Raw genomic sequence first — 12,293 nt, forward strand, 5'->3', positions numbered from 1 at the left:
TCTTGTAATTGCAGAAGTAAAACATAACTTGTATTTATCTTTTGTTATTGGTATATAATGAGTGTTACAATTTTAATATAGTTTTTTCCTTTCTTAAAATGTGCATGTATTTTTTGGCACCCTCTGTGTGTGTGTGTATGTGTGTGTGTGTACGTGTGTGTGTGTGTGTGTGTGTTTATAGTTGACTTTCAATATTATTCTACTTCAACTTCAGCTGTATAGCGTATTGTCAGGCATCTACACAGTCTATGAAATGATCCCCCTGATAAGTCCAGTACCCAACTCACACCTTAGATAATCTTTACATTATTGATTATATTCCCCATATTGTATTGCACATCCCTGTGACTATATTGTGACTACTAATTTGTATTTTCTAATCCCTTCACCTTCTCCCCCATCCCCACCCCCTCCCATCTGGCAACCATCAGTTTTTTTCTCTATATTTCAGAATCTATTTGTTTTGTTTGTTCATTTATTTTGTTCTTCAGATTCCACATGTAAGTGAGATCATATGGTATTTGTCTTTCTCAGTCTGATTTATTTCACTTAGCATAATATTCTTTAGGTCCATCCATGTTGTTGCAAATGATAAGATTTAATTCTTTTTTATGGCCAAGTAATACTGCATTGTATAAATGTCACAGTTTCTTTATGCAGTCATCTATCAATGGGCATTTTGGTTGTTTCCATATCTTCGCTATTGTGACTAGTGCTGCAATAAACATTAGGGGTGCATATATTTTTTCAAATTAGTGTTTTGGACTTCTTTGGATAGATACCTAGGAGTGAAATTGCTGGGTCATAAGGTAGTTCCATTTTCAATTTTTTGAAGAACCTCCATACTGTTTTCCATAGTGGCTGCACCAATCTGCAATCCCACCAACAGTGCATGAGGGTTCCCTTTTCTCCACATCCGCGCCAGCACTTGTTGTTTGTTGATTTATTGGTGATGGCCATTCTGATAGGTGTGAGCTGGTGTCTCAATGTAGTTTTTATTTGTATTTCTCTAATGATTAGTGATGTTGAGCATGTTTTCTTATGTCTGTCTGTTGGCCATCTGTATGTCCTCTTCAAAGAAATGTCTCTTATGTCCTCTGCCCCTTTTTAAAATTGGGTTGTTTGATTTTTGGTGTTGAGTTGAATGAGGTTTGTTTTTTTAAAATAAATTTTCGATATTAACCCCTTGTCAGATATATCATTGGCAAATATCTTCTCCCATTCAGTAAGATGTCTTTTTATTTTATTGATGGTTTCTTTTGCTGTGAAAAAACTTTTTAGTTTGATGTAGTCCCACATGTTTATTTTTTCTTTTGCTTCCAGTGCCTCAGGGGATATGTCAATAAAAATCTCACTCCAGGTAATGTCTGAGAGTTTACTCCCTATATTTTCTTCTAGGAGTTTTATGATTTTGGGTCTTACATTTAAGTCTTTAATCCATTTTCAATTTATTCTTGTATATGGAATAAGAAGGTGGTCCAGTTTTCTTTTTTTCCATGTATCTGTCCAGTTTTCCCAGCACCATTTATTAAATAGATTGTCTTTCCCCCAATGTATATTTTTGTTTTATTTGTCATAGATTAAATGACCATATAGGCATGGCTTTATTTCTGGGCTCTATTCTGTTCCATTGATCTATGTGTCTGTCTTTATGCCAGTACTGTTTTGATTACTATAGCCTTCTAGTATGATTTGATGTCAGGTAGTGTGATACCTCCCACTTTGTTCTTATTTTTCAATATAAATTTTGGTTCAATGTAAAAAAATGGTTCCATATAAATTTTAGGATTATTTGTTCTAGTGTTGTGAAAAATATTGTTAGTAATTTGATAGGGATTGTGTTGAATCTATATATTGCCTTAGGTAGTATGGACATTTTAACTATATTAATTCTTCCTATCCATAGCATATATGTCTATTTCCTTTGCCAGGTTAGGAGAGTTTTCAGTCTTTATTTCTTCAAATAAGTTCTGAATCCTTTGCTTTCTCGCTTTTCTTTCTGGTACCGATGTGATGCAGATGTTGATATGCTAGCAGTTGTCCCAGAGGTCTCTTGAATTATCCTCAGTTTTTAAAAATTTGTTTTTCTTTTTGCTGTTCCAATTGTATGTTTTCCGCTACTTTGTCTTCCAAATTGTTGATTCAATGCTCTGCTTCATCTAGTCTGACTCCTTCTAGTGCATTCTTTATTTCAGTTATAGTACTCTTCACTTCTGACTGGTTCTTTTTTGTTGTTCCTATGTCCTTTTTATGCTTGCAGTCTCTTTGCTGAAGTTCTCACTAAGACCCTTCAGCATCCTTATAACCAGTGTTTTCAACTTTGTCTCTGGTAGATTGCTTGTCTCCATTTCTTTTAGTTCTTTTTCTGGAGTTTTCTCCTGTTCTTTCATTTGGGATGTATTTCTTTGTTTCCTCATTGTGTCTGCCTCTCTGTGTTTGTTTCTATGTGTTCGGAAGATATGCCATGTCTTCCAGTCTTGGCTGGGTGGCTTTATGGAGTAGGTGCCCTGTGGGGCCCAGTGACACAGTCTCCCTGGTCACCTGTGCTGCGTGCTCCAGGAGTGTCCCTTGTGTGGGTTGTGTGTGCTCTCCTGTTATGTTTGAGCCTTGATTTCTATTAGCATGTCATTGGGTGGGACTGACCCTCGGGCTGACTGGCTGTGGGGTTTGGCCATCTCCACAGCTTATGGGCTATTGTGCTGGAGGCTTACCACACTGAGTGGGATTTTCCCCAGTGGGTTCTGGTGCCTGTTGAGACTGTCCTTTGTGTGTGCCGCTTGTGGGGCTAACTGCGTGGTGCTCAGCTGTCATCTAAAGCCAACTTTCAAGTATGTTGGTGCTGGGGCCTGTGATTGACTAGGGATTACCTGGTAGGAGCTACAAAGCAATCCACAGTTGGTAACTGCCTGTTCTAGACCCAGAGGCATGTGGGAGAGGCCACATTGCGAGGATGTCTGCCACGAGTACCAGGTCTAGAATGGCTCCCCCAAAAGCCAGGACACACTGAGGCCTGCTGCTGGTTGCCAGCTCCCATAAAGTTCAGCCGCCGATAAAGCCTTGCGCTGTATGGAGTTGGGTGTGACAGGATCTCATTGAGTCAGCAGGGGAGAGCAAGCAGAGCTTATCAGACCAATCAGATTCAGCTTTGGCCATGGGCATGAGGAAAGATGGCTCCTGCCTGCTGGCTGCATGGGAGAAGGATCCCACACAAGAAAAATGGCAACTATCTTCCAGCCCTTTCTGGAAGCCACATACCCCTTGTGTCTTCAATGCCACCACCTCCTCCCTGCCCCTGAGTCACTGTCCCTCCACTGGAGCCCAGGGTGAATGCCTGTGAGCAAGACTGTGTGGGCCATTTAAGAGGATGTCTGGGTTTCCTGCAGCCTTCTGTCCCACCCAGATGGTGGGAATCCCCAGGTTTTCACAGCCAGATATGGGGGCTCCTTTCCCAGCACCAATACTCTGGGCAGGGGAGGCTTGTTGTGCGGATCAGATCCCTCATTCCTCCAGGGAGAGACTCCATGGTGGAGATATCCCTTCTGGTTCTCATCATCCTTACAGAGGTTTGGGGCCAGCCCATTTCACGCCTCAGCTCCTCCTACCAGTCTCAACATGGCTTCTTCTTTATATCTCTAGTTATAAAACTTCTTTTCTGCCAGACTTCGGATGTTCTCTAGGTTGACTGTTCTATAATTTAGTTGTAATTCTGATGTAGTCTAGGAAGGAAGCAGGTGTTTATCTATTTCCCTGCCATCTTGGATCGTTCTCTCTATGGGTTTGTTCACAGTCAGAATTCTCAGTTCAGCTGCATTTGGAATCCTTCATTGTGACAAAGGGGCTATATATTTTCAAAAGTTTTTATCTTTACTGTTTGAGTCTCCTTTGATCCTTACAATAGCATGAAAAGTAAGATGGAAGGTTGGTGCTCCTTTGCAGGTGAGCAAAGTGAAGTAAATCAAGTGGAATTTAAGTAGTGTCAGCAGATAGTGAATGGAGGTGAGAGGTAGAGAAGAGACCCAGGCCTCAGAAGGCATGGGGCTATTGCTGGCAAAGCCAGGAACTTAGATTCAGTCTCTGGCATCTATGAAAATGCTCGGTAGATTGTATGATTCTTAGGTATTGATATTGTTGTCATGACCCCAGGGTTCTCTCTTTTTTTTATGTTGCCTTTGTATGAACTTACTATTTTAAGACTAAATTGCTGAATTAACTCCTTGTTTTGGCATCAGGGGACAGAGACTTGCTATTATTTTAAGATTTTTCAAAAGAACAAGGTCTGTCCTTGTGCTCTGCTTAGTTTTTCATAATTGTTGGTTGTCAAGTTTGTCTTTTCTTCATTATGGATGTCCTTTACTGGAGACATGTGATAAGATTCAAGGGGCTGAGAGCATTTATCTAAATGCTCTAAAACCAGCAAATGCCCTCAGGACTTGAGAGAAAGAAAATAACTTCCTCCTTGTAGGCTCTCTGTGAGTATCTGCTAGGACAAGAAGGTAAAGGGGGAGGGACGGAGAAAGAGAAAGGCAGAGGAAAGGAGAAGATACAAAATAAGGACACCCGAAGTGATTTTTATTTACTCCAAAAGAGGAAGCAAAATCAATTGGGCCAAAAGAAAAAGCAATCTCCATTCTTTCCTGATGGCATTTAAAGCTTTATCTTATTTTTAAAGATACCTTGAAGGAAGCAATCATGACCACCATCTCCCAGCTATCCCCCTGTGTTTATAATTTCAGTTTAGTCTTTGTTATGTCTGTAAAGTGACAGCAAATAGTAAACTGATGACCCACATCTGTGCATTGTGGGTGGCACCTCAAGGAAAATTAGTTCGAGGAAAAGCCTCCAGAGAAGGCTGGAAAAGATCCTTAATATGACTTTCAAAACAGCTAGAAAAGAGAAAAAGAAAAATTGGGGAGAAGCAGAGAAGGGACTCTAAGTTTTTCCATGTTGGTTCAAATGGAGGAGCATTTCATGGGGGGCAAGCTAGGCAGTCAGGGACGACTGCCAGGCCTGAGAAGGCAAGAAGTCCCAGCAGGAGACTCTAGATATGGACTCAGGAGAATGCTGCTCATGGGCTTTTGGTTGTGTTCATTTTACCCTGTCTCCAGGATCCCTGCTCTGTGGTGAGGGTTGGCCTGAGGAAGGAACGAGCAGCACAGTTGAAGCAAAGCCCAGCATGACTGTGGATGGGCTGGAGTTTGAGGAGCTAGGAAGCAAGTCTGCCTTTTTTATTTTTCCTGACTTGCAACTTGCTATCCTTTATTCTCTCCTCTTCTCCTTTGCCTGGGTACACAAGCTGTATACTGTGTCCCCCTTTTAGAAGGACACTGTGGTTCTAGGCTGTGAGTGAGGAGAATGGGCATTAAACATAGAGATGACTTAGCAATTCTCAGGATTTATCTTTAGATTCTAGGCTTAATATTTTATAGATGTGATGTTTTCTGATAAGCAAACATCACGGTATATCCTTTACATGTCAGTATTTCAGATGTTCCCAGTGTGCTAAGGCAACTTGGCATTATTTGTCATGAAACATTTTCTAGCCTAGGATAGCCATGTCAGGGTCATTCCTGCTGGTCTCACCTGCTTCCCCCTTTTATGCTGGGCTCTCATTCTCATAGTCCGCTTACTGATTCCCTCTCTGTTTATGTAATATCTTTGCAGCAAATCTTTTCTTTGGGATTTTTCTCTCCACTCCTGGAATGTTTTCACCCTCCGTACATACCTCTCTCTCAGTCACTCACACTATGCCTTGACTCCCGTTGCTGCTTTTCCTTATTCCTTCTCTACCAAACCAGGCTCTACAGTGCTGTACTTACTGTGCCCACCCTCCCAGTACCGCCCTCCCCTCCCCACCACCACCACAATTCCCCCTGTCTGATGAGATACCTCCTTGCGGTAGGTCTCAGGTCTCCCTCTCATGGCTTAATTATTTAGGTCAACTAAGTGCTTCCTTTTTTTTTTTTTTTTTTTTTTTTAAAGAAATCTCTTTTCTGTATTATGGGAATGGTGGCATTCCCTAGGAATGGTGGCATATAGTTCCTAGGAAATCTTGTTATTTAGGTTGTAAAAGTCTGGTTTTCTGGAATTTTATCAGGGCACTCATCCATCCAGAAAGCAAAACAAAACAAAAACAATGCTTCTCTATAGTAAGTCCAGTTTTCCTCATCGCCGCTCCCTGCTATGGCTTTTAGAGGAAGGAATCAAAGTTCACCAAGTTGGACCGAGGTGGAAAGACCAGTGTAGAGTTACCAACTTTTAAATTCCCTGCTGCTCACTAGGTCTCAGTTTCCTACTAGCTACTTAAGAAGATAATAAGTAATGTTGTATTACCTCTGCTTTTATCCTCATTGCCAGTTATGTCTTGTTGCCTACCTGACCATATTTACCGTTCACAATACAAAAATACTTTCTGTTTTAATTTCTCTCCCCATTTTTTCTCTCCCTTTAAGAATTGTCTTCTCTCTTTTTTGTTTTCATACATAACATTCATAACACAGGCAAGAACAGCACTATGCGATCTAGGAGAGCTCCTGGGTTATTCTTGAACACTCTACCCTCCCCAGAGCTCTCATCTCTGCTGGAACTTACCCTACATGGTTCATTAATTGTTTATTGCTCCTCCTGCTAAAATGTAAACTCAGTGAAGGATAGAACTTTGTCAGAGTTCTTCACTGTCATATCCCTCAGAGCCGAGAACCGGGCCTGTCACATAGAAAGTGTTCAAAAATGTTATATAGATGAATGAATGAATAAACATTGAGGAAGAGCTCCTGGAAGAGAAGGGGAGGGAATATTAAGGAGCCAGGCGAAGGAGCTAAAGATGGATCAAGTTCTCAGGGATTTGAGTGTGGAAATAGGGTGGAGGTTTGTTGGGGGGTGGGGAAGGGAAGATTGTGAAATCTGGAGAATAAATAGAGTGAGAATAATCTGGAGATAAGAGGAGGACCAAGTTTCTTCTATAGAAATCAGAAGAAAAGAGGAAATGTTAGTTCTGTCAATAGCCTATATGCTTGCCAAAACAGAGGTGGTGAAACTCTTTGTGTTTCCTTCTAATAGTGCTAATTTCATCTATGAATGGGGAGGCAGTTATCTGTAGAAATAAGAGATACCGTGTTTCCCCGAAAATAAGACCTAGCCGGACCATCAGCTCTAATGTGTCTTTTGGAGCAAAAATTAATATAAGACCTGGTATTATATTATATTATATTATACTATACTATACTATACTATACTATACTATACTATACTATACTATATTATATTATACCTGGCCTTATAGTAAAATAAGACCAGGTCTTATATTAATTTTTACTCCAAAAAATGCTCTAGAGCTGATGGTCCAGCTAGGTCTTATTTGCAGGGAAACACGGTATCTGGAGAGTGGGAAAGTTTTGTCACTGTGGAGAATATGAGAAAGAATTGACCTGGGAAGCATACATAGAAGAATGGTCTGGGAAGCCCGAAGACTGAATTGGCTTTGCCAACAGAATCTGCCCAGCTGGGTACTTTTCTTCAGCAGCTCTTAGCAACTCCAGCCCGGGCGCTGGACAGCCAGGCTGCGGAGATCTTCCTTGGGTCTCCCAGCTCAGTTTCCATAACATCCTATTCCTCCTGATTTACCTGGCTTGTCCTGGAGTCTTCTAACTACGGAGTTCCTTATATCTGCTTTCTTTGATGGGCTGCCAGCTCTGTGAGGGCAGAGACTTGCCTGTCTTGTTTACTGCTGTATGTCTAACTTCCATGCTTGAGGTTTTGTCATGTGAATATGAAGGAAGTACAGTGGAGGAAGGAAATTTAATATATTAGGTAGACAGTGGGATGTTAGACCATGGAATCTGAGGGGGAGAGAAAGAAGGTGAAAAACGAGACGAGTAGAAAGTTGACATTAGGAGGAAAGACCCGTGGTTGAAGAACTGATGCTTTGGCAATAAATGAAAAGAGCTGGCAATAAATGACTAATTTTGTAGTTCAGAGGGCTGTTGGGGGGCCAGTGTCCAAGATGTAGCCATTGGAGTGGGCGGTTGCAGTGACGTAGAGGATATCATTATTGGGAATGAAGAGGCCATGGAGATTTTATGTTTGAATACAAATGTTGAAGCCTCCACTGAGGTTTTTTCATCTAACAATTAAAGAGCATGCATGTGTTTACAAAGAAGGAATTCATACTTTAATTTACTTGCTCATTCATTCATTCATTCCCTCTTATTTAGAACCTGGTAATAAGCTTGACCAGAATAAACAATCCTAGTCCCTCATGAAACATACAGATTTGCAGGAGAGGCAGACTTTAAACAAATTACATATAATTATAAATTGTGAAGAGTGCCAAATGGAAAATTAGATTGAGAAAGAGGTAAAGATGGATTTTGCCAATGGCTCTTTGAATAAGTATCGTTTTATCAAAGCTATATTGAGGATACAATTTTTTTTATATTCAAACTTGATGGCTTTGTTTCTCTATTATTTGTTTAGAACTTACGTAGAGCTATAGATGAGCAAACTTATCTTGAGTGTTGGGGTAGCCCTAAAGTACAGTTTGGAAGTACAATCAGAAGGTGCTTAGTGTTATGGAGTACTTCTCCACTTGAGGTGTGTGATCATTCCATGATGGGCTTGAGATTCAGTTGAGTCATCTATGAGAAGAAGACAGTGGTTTACTAAATATTCATTTAAGTAGGGAACATTCTCAAGAGGCTCTGCTTGCATATCCAGGAAACTTGTGGTTTAAACTCCTGCAGTTATAAATAATTTTAAAGTAGAAAACGTGTAAGATATATGTCCTAGCAAACATCATTCATATTCTCTTGAATTCTCTAAAATAAGTGTACATTTCACCAATGGAAAACAAAATCTGTTTTATTCCTATAGTGGAAAAATTAAAACATAATTCACAGTGTTAGGCACTGCAATATTTATAGAATGCCAAAAATCTAGACCAGCAACTAATTTGAATTTTAGTTATATATGACAAACATGCGAGGTCTATTATATATTTGTATTTGAGCATCAAAAGATGTCATAAATACATGGCTACTTTAATAAATGCAGAAAAAAAACCATTTGTATTGTGTGTAAAAAAACCTAGTTTTATTTTTCATTCCTACTATATTTTGAAGAGCTGCATTTCTTGGTTTTCTGGTGAGTCTTGGTGAAGACTTTCTAATAATATAAGTAACTGACAAACATAGCTTTTATATTCAAATTTTTTTTTACTGAAATTCATTATTTTGCTAAATATTTAACTATTTTTGTCATTCTTGCTACTCTTTGCAATTCTACTGAAATAAATTTCTTAGCACAAATTTTCATCCTTTTCTGCTCCCAATAGTCCATACTAGTATTTATAACAAGGACTTTTACATATTGAGGAAAAGGATGCTTACATTCATTCATTCAAAAAATATTTGTTATGTGCCAATGGTGTTCTTAGGTTGGGGAAACAAAAGTGAACAACACAGGCAAAAATATGTGCTTTCATTTACCTTCTTTTATGGTGTATAGAGACAGACAATAAGCATAATAAATAAATAAATTATATATTTGCATTAAAAGGTAATGAGTACTACAAAGAAAAGCATATACAAGGTGTACGGAAGCATATAGTTTATTGTAGAAATGTTTTTTATGACAGAGACCAAACCACATTCATTTAAAAGCTTACAGAATTCCTAATATAAAACAGTTACAGTATAACATTGATTATTATTCAAATTTATTCATATATATTTAACATCATTTATTGGTAGGACACTGCGTTGCACACTTTTTCATAGAAAATTGATTTAATTCGCACTACAACCTCATGAGGTAGGATTTGTAGTAACACATGTGAAAAACCTCTAATGAAGAGAGATTGAATAACTCTCCCTAATGGATGAAGCAAGCATGTGTCAGAGCCAGAATTCAAATCCACATTTTTGATTTCCATTCCTCCTCTTTTCTTACTCTGCACTGCTGCACGGAACATTCCAAGTAGTTTATTTTACTACAACATTGTATCCCTTGCTTTATCGAAGGTAGTATAAGATTTCCGATTTTGAAGTCCTTCCAATAAAAATAATAAGTGTTCTGTTAATAAAACAGGTTTCATGCAGTCTAGCAAAGTGATTTCTGAGGGAACAGTCTACCCATCTCTCAAGAAGGGAGAGAAGAAAGTGACCCGAGAGCTCAGGGTATTAACATGCAGTAGTGCTCATTCTTTTCTACATTTTCCTCAGCAGGCTTGCAAGTCTCTAGTTTAGTTGTAGTGGCGGCCAGGTTAAACAGATCCTTGCACTAAAAATATATCTTCAGAATTGTAGAGTAATCAGGAGCTATTATTTCCAAAAATGCTGCTCTTGGCATTTGATAATGCTGCATTTGCTGGTGCGGTTGACAGAACTGTTCTCAGAGTTTTTACTTTACTTACGCAGCAGTGTGTGCACCTGTTGTGGGTCCAGCTAAAACTGTTCTCGCTCTTGGTATTGGGCCATTCTGATGATCCAGTGTGTTATAAATATTACAGGGATGGGGCTGCTTGGATGGCAGGATAATACAACATAATTTGACTCACGAGCTCGTCTCCAATTTAGTCCCTGTAGTCTGAGAAGTGAGTTAAAACTTCAGTCTGTGTCATCTAGGTTATGACAAAATATGGCCAGTCATTATACCTTATTTAGAACAAAGATATACTGGTAAGGGCTACATCTCTCTTGCTTACGCTGATCCTGGTGGGGGGATCAGGGCGGATGGTATCTTCCTAAATAATAATAACTTCAAGTTGGAAAGTCGTCTCCTCTTATGAGATCACGGCTGCCCTTGAGCCAGCTGCAACGGAGAGGCTCATCCTGTGATTACGTACGAGAAGAATGTGAGAAGGAACTGGGCACTGTGCTTTCGCTTGAGTGGCACCGATATATTTGGCAGCATCTGTGTCTTCCTTCCATCTAGGTGGATGTTTTGGCCTCCAGTGGGCTACTGGTTCCCAATAACTACTGTGTCCAAAGGCTCAACCTGTATTTGGGGTAAAATACACTTTCTTAAAAATTTGTCATACCAAACTATTACCACACTTACTGGGGAATCATGTCCCAATGTGCTGTTAAATTCGTAAGTGTAAGTAGTTTCACTACTAATAAACTGCAATATCCTTTAACACAGAAAATACCTAATCAGTCCTGTTTTATACCAAAATACCATGCACAGAAAATGCAATTAGTGGTCACTGTGTTCCTTTCCATTATATACCTGTCGCATATGTATTAAGCGCCTATGTTAATAATTCCAGACAAAAAAACAACAACAAAAAAAACAAAACAAAACAAAACAAAACAAAATATGTGCCAGACAGAGCTCAGAATCAGAAACAAGTTTTCCTGACTCTGTGCTTTACAATCTATTATTATTATTATTATTATTTAAAAAACATATATACAATACTTCATGTCTGCCAGGCACAGTTCTAAGCACTTTACGAATACTAACTCCTGAGGGAATTTTTCTGAGTTACACAAATAGTGTTTGTGGAGACAGGGATTCGAACTCAGCAGAGTTTGGGTCCAGAGTGTGTGTCCTGCACTGTACTATGCTTTGTCTGTTATTTCCAAGTAGCAATCATTTGCATGCAATGAAATATAGGATATAGTTTCTGCCCTCAGAAGGTTTACAATCTAAATCTGTTTCTTCATTCTTTCCATACTTAGCTTCAAAGATCTAGACAGAGCACTGCAGCTCATTAATTTCCTAGATCGCTTCATTTATTAAGTATGCACGATGTGTGCTGCAGATGCCTGGACAATGCAGGTTGCCTGTTAAGGAGCTCACATCAGGAGCAGAAGTAATTTCATAAGTGCTAATGGAAATTTTACATTTCCATTAACATTTTCCCAAAAAGATAATGTTTGATTGGAGTTTGCTAGATGGTTGAATGGAGAGGAAGGAATTACAGCTGAAGGCACAGTGGTATGTGTAGGAAGGAGAAGGGTGGGATCAGGAATGGAAATGATGAAGAGTTTGATACGACCAGAGACCCAGAAAATAGCATTTAACTAAGTTTGAATGGTCTTCTATGCCTAGATAAAGATGTGGAATTGATTCTATCGGTAATGGGAAATGAAGAAATTCAAATAGTGGCAAGACATGGTACATATTGTGTACATAAAGTGGACAATTGGAGTCAGAGCTGCCACCGAAAGGAATTTGTATTCTCAGTTTTGCTATTTATCTTTTCCCCCTCATCTTCTGCCTCTAACCTTTTTGTCCACTCTTCTTCAACCTCTTCTATTTTTTCCCCCAACCCCCATCCAATCTCATCA

General features: G+C 39.3%; 1 protein-coding gene across 4 annotated transcripts in view; it reads left to right on the forward strand.

Annotated features, from left to right (window-relative positions):
• The window catches only part of CPED1 (cadherin like and PC-esterase domain containing 1), a 262,826-nt gene that overhangs the window by 12,149 nt on the left and 238,384 nt on the right, over positions 1 to 12,293 (forward strand). The gene's annotated exons all lie outside the window — the stretch shown is intronic.

Source organism: Rhinolophus hipposideros (assembly GCF_964194185.1).
Source record: "Rhinolophus hipposideros genome assembly, chromosome: 25".
NCBI lineage: Eukaryota > Metazoa > Chordata > Mammalia > Chiroptera > Rhinolophidae > Rhinolophus > Rhinolophus hipposideros.